Source organism: Chlorocebus sabaeus, chromosome 10 (genome assembly GCF_047675955.1).
Source record: "Chlorocebus sabaeus isolate Y175 chromosome 10, mChlSab1.0.hap1, whole genome shotgun sequence".
Lineage (NCBI taxonomy): Eukaryota > Metazoa > Chordata > Mammalia > Primates > Cercopithecidae > Chlorocebus > Chlorocebus sabaeus.
This window is the reverse complement of record NC_132913.1, coordinates 121,963,589-121,973,329: the sequence shown is the minus strand read 5'-3', so window position 1 is coordinate 121,973,329 and position 9,741 is coordinate 121,963,589.

Sequence of the window (9,741 nt, the reverse complement as noted above, 5' to 3'; positions counted from 1 at the left end):
GCCAACATCCAGGGCCCTGTTATGCAAGAGAGAAGGAGCAGAGACTTGGGGGTGGGAGGGGGTGGGGAGCAGAGCCACAGGCATTCTGCTGTGGGGGAGGAGCCTGATTCTGCAGCTCACCGCGCCTCAGCACTCCCGCAGGCCCCGCAGCCACTTCCAGGTCTCTGGTCTGCAGCAGTGGGACCTCCTCTCAGCCTCTCTCCCCACCAGCCTCCTGGAAGCTTCTCAGGCTTCTCCACCTTTGCTCCTCCATAGAAAAAAAGCCCTACACCAAGCTCACTGGGGCCATGCTGGGCTCCACCGGGCACCATGAACTGACCCAAAACCGGAACACCAAGTCCTTCAGCGTTGGCATTGGGCAGGAAAACAGGAGCCAGGCAGGTCACCAAACCACCAGAATGCAGAGTTTAAAAATAGCCTCTCGGCACTGCCCTACTTCTCCTGAAACGATTCCACTGGATCTGGTCACATTTTTATATTCTGGGAGTACTCGAGATGGATTTTCACGATGCACATTAAAACCGTCTACGTGATATTTAACCAAAGACAGGCAGACTGATAAGGAATCAGAAAGGATTTTAAGACCGAGGAGTGAAGCGTGGGGAGACCTGGAAAGCCGTGGTTGGGCAAAGGAAATGGATTTTTGTCCTCTGGGTGTGTGTCAGAGGGAGGGGTGGGGAGGCACTGTGTCAGGAAGTGGAAATGGCCTGCTGGGGATAGAGATAACAGAGCTCTGAAATCTGGGAGGAGAAGCCTCCAAAGGCTGCAGCCATTGATCTGCAGAGACCCTGCAAGGAATAGCAGGCCTCCTCCAGTCCATTCCAGAAAAACACCAACTCCACCTAAAACCAATGTAGGAAATCCACAGGGTTCAGCCTTCTGCCTGGCCAGCAGTGGCCCCTCACCCCACTACCACCATCGGTTTCTCCTAGTCTTTGCCAGCAATCCTCTGGTTTGAATCCAATAGGGGAAGGAAAAGGAAAGAAAACACAAGCTTTTTTTTTTTTTTTTTTTTTTTTTTTGAGACGGAGTCTCGCTCTGTCGCCCAGGCTGGAGTGCAGTGGCACAATCTAGGCTCACTGCAAGCTCTGCCTCCCGGGTTCACGCCATTCTCCTGCCTCAGCCTCCTGAGTAGCTGGGACTACAGGCACCTGCCACCGCGCCCGGCTAATTTTTTGTATTTTTTCAGTAGAGACGGGGTTTCACCATGTTAGCCAGGATGGTCTCGATCTCCTGACCTCGTGATCCACCCACCTTGGCCTCCCAAAGTGCTGGGATTACAGGCATGAGCCACCGTGCCCAGCCCACAAGCATTTTTATTCAACAAATACTTACAGAGTGCTCCTGCGTCCCAGCGCTGTGGTGGACATGACATCAGGGGATAGAGGGACAATGCTGTCCTCTCTTGGATTTTGTACTCTGGGGCTGGCCGCCAGGGCAGAGCGAAACAGAGAAAAAGTCAGGTGGGGATGAGTGCTATGAAGGGCAATGGGCCAGAGTGAAGGATAGGACAGACGGGAGCCCTCATGGAGGGTGCTCTTGGAAATCACAGACAGGAGGGCCTGTGAAAATTGGCGTCTCTTTTTCTTTAGTCTCTGGTGGGGCCGGGTGGGGGGGGCGCGGGAAGCACTCTTTCTCCTGCACGGGTCATGGCTGATACTTTTACTGGAAAGAGGTCCGGATCTGGTCTTGGATCTCAAGAAAGAAATCATTCAGGGGGAGTCCGCAGAGTAAAGTGAAAGCAAGTTTATTAGGAAAGTAGTGGAATAAAAGAATGGCCACTCCATAGACAGAGCAGCACCGAGGGCTGCTGGTTGTCCATTTTTATGACTATTTCTTGATTATATGCTAAACACGGGGTGGTTCATTCATATCTCCCCTTTTTAGACCATTTAGGGTCACTTTCTGATGTTGCCATGGCATTCGTAAACTGTCATGGTGCTGGTAGCAGTGAGGACAACCAGAGGTCACTCTCACCACAATCTTGGCTTCGGTGGGTTTTGGCCAGCTTCTTTACTGCAAACTGTTTTATCCACAAGGTATTTATGACCTGTATCTTGTGCCGACCTCTTATCTCATCCTGTGACTTAGAATGATTTAACCCTCTGGGAATGCAGCCTCCTTTTACCCAGCCCTATTCAAATGGAGTTGCTCTGGTTCCAATGACTCTGACAATACCTCCACAGGAAACCTTGATTCCATGTCTCATGTCCTATAGGGTGTGCCTTCCTCATCTTTCTCCCTTTAGCACACTTTTTTTTTTTTTTAAGATGGAATTTCACTCTTGTCACTCTTGTTGCCTAGGCTGGAGTGCCATGGCATGATCTCAGCTCACCGCAACCTCCGCCTCCCAGGTGCCACCGATTCTCCTGCCTTAGCTTCTCGAGTAGCCGGGATTACAGGCAGGCGCCACCACGCCCGGCTAATTTTATCCTTTTAGTAGAGACAGGGTTTCTCCATATTGGTCAGGCTGGTCTTGAACTCCCAACCTCAAGTGATCTGCACGCCTCGGCCTCCCAAAGTGCTGGGATTACAGGTGTGAACCACTCTTTTTCAACTTCTCCCTACCCAGTGGAATCTTGCTCACTCCCACTGAGCGTGCTCAAATTTCTATCATCTTAAAATCTTGAGTGCTCTGATGCACACGTGCACACACATGCCCCACAATCGACTCCAGCTGTGACTTCATTCTTTGCTCAAGCAATTGCTTTGAGTGCTTGTCGCCATAATCTTTCAAACTTGATTACTTTTTTATTCTTTATTGATTATGATAAAAGCAGTATATACTTATTTTTGAAAAAAAATGTGAAATTAGCAGTATACAGGAAGAGAAAAAGATGCATGCATTTCCCCCATTGTCTCTGGGCCCAGCATACTCAGGCAGGAACCATTCATATACATCACCTACCTCCACATCCTCCTATGCCTTTGTTCATATGTGAAATCCCATCGTTACACAGTGTTGTCTTCTGTTCTACTTAAAATTGTATCATAAACATTGTCACATTTTAGCAACAATTTTTTATATGAAAATGTAAGTGGCTTTAAAAAACTATTCCCTCTAGTGGATGTCTCATACCTGACTTAAACATTCTCTTGAAGGTCAGTTAGTGTGGCTGCCATGTGTTCCACATAAAAATAACACAGCCATCAACGGGTGAGTGCGTAACCCCCGTCCTCATTTCAGCTTTCCTTAGGGTATGCTTCCAGAACAGGATTACTGAGTCAAAAGCTATGAGCTTGACGAATGCTGTTGATACCAATTGCTGGATTTTTTTCCAGCAAAGTTGGCTGGTTCACATCCACATCAGTAGTTGCTGGCTCTCAGAAGGCTCCCTTTCCCATTGAGTTCATATTACTGCCCTTTCCTTATCCAGCCTATATCGGTTCTTTATTACGGAAACTAACCCTTTGTCTTTCACATTTGTTACCAATATGCCCTCACTTTTGTTTTCTAATGAATTATATTTACCATAGATACATAATCAAGTATACTGTTTTTAAATATAAGCTATAAATATTTTTTCCTAATTTTCTGTGGTTTTCTTATTTTAAAATGCTTTTGGGATTTAATTTTCCTATGTCATGGGAGAAGAGCTAATTTTATCCCTCAAACAGTCAATTATCACACCCCACTTATAGAATAATCTGTTCTTTATTCATTGGTTTGTGATGACTCTTTTTAAAAATGATACAAGTTCTTACACATGGTTGGCCTGTGTCTGGCTTATGTCTTCAGCCCTGTTGATTTGACTTTTCTTTTGTGAGAAATATGATGACTTTCTTTTCTTTTTATTAAGTTTTAAAATTTAGTAACATTTTTTACTTTGTTTTTAAAAACCTATTTGCCAGGCATGGTGGCTCATGCCTATAATCCCAGCACTTTGGGAGGCTGAGGTTGGGGGATCACTTGAGCCCAAGAGTTCAAGACCAGCCTGGGCAACATGGGAAGACCCTGTCTCTATGAAAAACTTTTTTAAAAGTTAGGTGGGAGTGGTGGTGTGCACCCGTGGTTCCAGCTACTTGGGAGGCTGAGGTAAGAGGATTATTTGAGCCTCGGAGGCTGAGGCTGCAGTGAGCCATGCTCAAGTCACTGCACTCCAGCATGGGTAAGAGTGATACCCTGTCTCAGAAACAAGCAAACAAAACCCACTTGCAGTCATTTATTTTCTTTTTCTTCTTTTTATTTTACTTTAAGTTTCAGGATACATGTGCAGAATGTACAGGTTTGTTACATAGGTTTACATGTGCCATAGTGGTTTGCTGCACCTATCAACCTGTCATCCAGGTTTGAAGCCCCACATGCATTAGGTATTTGTTCTAATATTCTTCCTCTCCTTGCCCCCACCCACTAACAGGCCCCGATTTGTTATGTTTCCCTCCCGGTGTCCATGCATTCTCATTGTTCAACTGCCACTTATGGGTAAGAACATGCAGTGTTTGGTTTTCTGTTCCTGTGTTAATTTGCTGAGGATGATGGCTTCCAGCTTCACCCATGTTCCTCCAAAGGACACTATCTCATTCTTTTTTATGGCTGCATAGTATTCCATGGTATATATGTACATTTTCTTCATCCAGTCTGTCATTGATGGGCATCTGGGTTGGTTCCATGTCTTTGCTATTGTCCTGCAATAAACATACATGTGCATGTGTCTTTATAGTAGAATGATTTATAATACTTTGAGTATGTACCCAATAATTGGATTGCTGGGTCAAATGGTATTTCTGGTTCTAGTTCTCTAAGGAATCGCCACACTGTCTTCCACCACGGTTGAACTGATTTATATTCCCACCAACAGTGTAAGAGCATTCCTATCTCTCCACAGCCTCACCAGAACCTGTTGTTTCTTGAGCAGTCATTTATTTTTCAAGGTAACAATAGAATGATTTTGTCAAGATGAAGTGTTGGTTTGAGATTTGATTTGGATTTTGTTACTTATAAAGTAACTTGAGAAAAATTTATTTTGTTGCATCATCAGGAATGTGATGCATTACTCCACTTATTCAAGTTTTATTCTTTATGTCTCATTACAATTTCTAGTTTTTCTTTTTTCCAATGTGCATCTTACTAATGTTAATCTAAGCTTCTGTACATTGGTGCTATTGAGAAGAGTATTCCTCTCCCACATCCATTCTGTGCTGATCTGATGCAAAGCTGTTCTGTTTCCCATGTTTGCATTGTATTGATTGCCTCTTATTAATTCTATCAGACTTTCAGTTGATTCGCTGAAGTTTTCTGGGTATATTATTACACATTAAAGGAAATCAGAATATTTTACCCCCAAATATATTTCTCTGACGTATTTCGAGATGGCTGCCACAGGGCTGGCGGACTAAAGTGGCCCTACAAAGCTGTCTTTTGTGGGGGAAATTTGCATCTGGAGATCTTTAGTGAATCTGCAGAAATGGGACCAGTCCTGCCCTAGTCCTCATCTAGGAAACATTAACTTAGGAGATTCTGACAGCTTGAAAGATCTGAAAGAAACATTCATCATCTATTATCTCCAAGAGCTGCTACCTGTGAGGTTTCATCTACATAACAAGACCACCTTTATTAGCCAGCCCTCCTCTTCTCCTCCTCCCATCATCCGTCTTGCCAATAGAATGTGATTGACTACTATAACTGTTTTTTGGCCATGCTCTGAGCCTCCATTCATTCTGTAACCTCAAGATGGTATATTTAAGCTTCTGTAGCTTGGTGGGGGTTAGGGGTCTTCATTCTGAGGGCCCCTGTGTATACACACGTTGAATAACTTTGTATGCCTTTTCTCCTATTAATCTGCCTTTTTTTTTTTTTTAAGACAGAGTCTTCCTCTGTCGCCCAGGCTGGAATGTGCTGGCCTGATCTCGGCTCACTGCAACCTGTGAATCTGTCTCCCTGGTTCAAGCGATTCTTGTGCCTCAGCCTCCTGAGATTACAGGCACGCACCACCACGTCCAGTTAATTTTTGTATTTTTAGTAGAGGCAGGGTTCCGCCATGTTGGCCAAGCTGATCTCGAATTCCTGAACTCAACTGACCTGCCCACCTCAGCCTCCCAAAGTGCTAGAATCACAGGTGTGAGCCACTGTGTCAGGCCTTAATCTGCCTTTTATGAGTTGATTTTTCAGTGAAACTTCAGAGGGCCAAAGGTTTTGCTTTGGTCCCTACAACATATATGCAAGCAATAATTATTTGTATCTTTAATCTAGATCATTAATAACTTTAATTTTTAAAGTCTGCTTATAGTGATGAAAACTTACAAGAAAATTTTGATGGTCAGAGTGAAAAAAATGAATGTAGGATTTTACTGGATATTTTTCTAACATTCATGCATGATTATGACCAAGATTATGGTTTTCATAATGTTACTATGCTACATGTATATACTTTTTTTTTTTTTTTTTTGAGACAGAGCCTTACTGTATTGCCCAGGCTGGCATCATGCAATGGCACGAACTCAGCTCACTGCAGCCTCCACCTCCCAGGTCCCAGTGATTCTCCTGCCTCAGCCTCCAGAGTAGCTGGGATTACAGGCATGTGCCACCACACCCAGCTAATTTTTGTATTTTTTGTAGAGATGGGGTTTCACCATGTTGACCAGGCTAGTCTTGAACTCCTGACCTCAGGTGATCCGCCCGCCCTGGCCTCCCAAAATGCTGGGATTACAGGTGTGAGCCACCATGCCCACCCCATATATATACTTTCTAATATTATCCTTCCTTCTCTGGTGTAAAACAAGTGGAACAGTGGGCACCGAAACACAGTGCACGGCCTATCCCTTTCATTGACGGAGGGGTGGAGAGCAAGTCACTTCTGTGCTGTAGCTGGGGAGATAAAACAGAGAAGACCAAGAGGACTCAGGGCAGGCAGGCCTGGAAGCCTATTGAGGAATAACAGTAATTATACTTATATCTTTAATATTATGTATTGAGTTCTTCCTACACATAATGCTAAGTGCTTTACACATCTGATTACTGAAACAGCCCTGTGAGGTGGGCGTCCTTATCTCTAGTGTACAGAGGAGAAGCTGAGGCTCAAAGAGGCTGAATCATGGCCCCACGTTGGAATGGTCCTGCCTGGATCTCCAGCCCAGCTGTCAGGCTACGCAAAAGGCCTCCAAAAGAGAGCAGAGGCTTTGTGTTTGCACGTGGACTCGCACAGCTCACCAGGATCAAAGGCCAAGGAGTCTCTGGCAGGAATTAGGCCATCCCCCACCTACCAGCAGGTATTCCCGGGAAACCATTGAGGAAGCAGGAGACAGCCAGGCCAGGCCGCCCCATCAAAGGGCAGACGTGCTAGGGTCTCTGTTCTTTGGAAGGCACAAGCAAAGCGAGCCTGACTTAGAGGAGAAACAGAGAGAGGAACCCAGATAGCGTGGAGGCTGCAGTGGATCCACTCAGTGGGGGATTCGTGTCTCTCCAAGGGGGCTGCAGCTGGAAGGGGTCACAGCACAGAGGGGAGAGTGCTGCATTTCTGTGTGATGAGCTTGAAGCAGGCATCCACATAGATTTGTACTAGAGGCACCTGAAGACGCAGACGGGGAACTGGGACGCAGGTTTCCATAATGATGAGGATGGATGAGGCTATTTCTTCCTGCCCAAGTCTAGTCCCCTTCACCTCCCACCATTTGGCCTCAGAGGACCAGCTTCCTGAAAATAATTTCTGAACAGACCCTGACCCACTCTTTCTTAGTCCTTGCCTTCAAGAATGTGGGGGCCATCTGTGTCAGGCCAGAGTCTACAGCGGCAGATGTTGTGTTTTGTTGCTCCAGGAACGGGGCTGCATGTGGAAGCCCTTGCTGGTTTCTGTGTTGAGTTTACCGCCAAGTTAGCTCTTACCTCCCGTGCTCAAAGACGATTGACCAGCTTGAGGTGGACTGAGGAACATTTAAACTCTTAATAGTCTTCAGACCACGGACTTTCCCTGAATACCTGGCACACGGGGAATGTGCTGTGAAATTTGCTGAGTGAGTGAGTGGACAAATGAAAACATGGTCTCCTTCTACTTCCAGCTTGAAAGGTAAGTTAATCTAACTCGGATCGTTCCCATGTGATGTGAGCATGCCTCTCTGTGCTTTCAAAAGTTCCACAAAACAGGTTGGGCACGGTGGCTCACGCCTGTAATCCCAGCACTTTAGTAGGCTGAGGCGGGTGGATCACCTGAGGTCGGGAGTTCAAGACCAGCCTGGCCAACATGGCAAAACCCTATTTCTGCTAAAATTACAAAAATTAGCTGGGCATGGTGGCGGGTGCCTGTAATCCCAGCTACTCGGGAGACTGAGGCAGGAGAATCAATTGAACACGGGAGGCAGAACACGGCCCCAGTGAGCCGAGATTGCGCCACTGCACTCCAGCTTGGGTGACGGAGCGAGACTCCGTCTCAAAAAACAACAAAGAAGCGTTCCACAAAACAAATCCTAAGTTGGATTCTATGTCTCCAACAATAGGGAAATGATTAAGTAAATGAACGGAAAGAGTTATATAACATTTTTTTCAGGAATTTTTAGTGACAGTTAAAAACTTATTAAGTAAAAATGTCAAGAAATAGATTTTAAATTACACTGATATCAAGTGTGTAAAATACTTATGCTGAGAGAAAGGACTGGACATAGCAGAAGGGTGGTCGCTGGTAAGGGGTGAGGCTTCCGGAGGATCATGCTAAGTTTTCTGGGTACTTCCTGGTGTGACGCTGCACAGTGACGTGGTGATAATGGCAGGTTCCTGGAGGGCTTGAGGTGGGTGGGAAGTTTGCATTCTCAGGGAAATGCCCGGAATAGTTGTTGATTGGATGATGCTCTACATTCCTCAGGTTCCTCTGCAGAGTGCATTTCTTTCTCCCTCTCTCCAAGTGTGGATTAAATTGTTTTGAGCTGGTTTTGTCTGCAGCAATTGGTTATCTTAACTAGAGCTCATTAAAAAAACAACAAGGTAACGTGAATGGAGGCAATGTCCTAAAGTTGTACAGGAAACAGACCAGGGAGCAGAGAAATGGGTGTGGGGCGGAGGGGAAAGGAAGGCAGGGGTGGAAGATGGGGCGGAGGAGTCCAGCCTTCCCTTCCAGCAAACAGTAAGCAGCTTTGAGAAACAGGGAGGGGCAAACTGATCTGAAATGAAGAGGATGGCCTCCAGGATGGCCCAGCTAGAGAGAGTCCCACCATAAGTAATGCTCTAAAACCTTGGCTACTCCTGGTGTGGCCTGGCCATGAGCCACGCCTGGGTGTGTTACAGACCCAGGCTCTCAAGCCCCAGCCCCAGGGCCCCGGAACCTGCTTGTCAATGGATTCTCCCTCGGGGAATTTGTGTGCATCAAATGAGTTTGAAGCAACCCTTTCTGAGAGAGGGGTTTTCAGACCCTGCCTGCCTGGAGGGTGAGAGGAAGTGGCAGCTCAGAAAAATCTAGAAGGGAGAGACGGGGGTAGGAGGATTTGCCGTACACCCTAGCACCCAGAAGCAGCAGTGGCTGGCTTATGGTGCAAGCCAGGGAGCCACGTGGACGATGGGGTCGATTGTTGACGTCTGCTCTGAGACGAATTCCCCCAAACATCATGTTAAACAATCAAATCTTAAATGATTGAGAGGTGCTTCACACTAATCTTGGCTCTTGAACAGTGGGAGCTGTTCCATAGGCTCAGTGTAATCAAGAACCATTCTCGCTCTGCTTCCGAGGGAGAAGGCGTTCACCTCTGCATTAATTTCAGCTGTCTGGGGAGAGGCGCTCCCTGAACTTGGTTCCACCCTGAGTGGGAGGGTTGCTAGTCTCA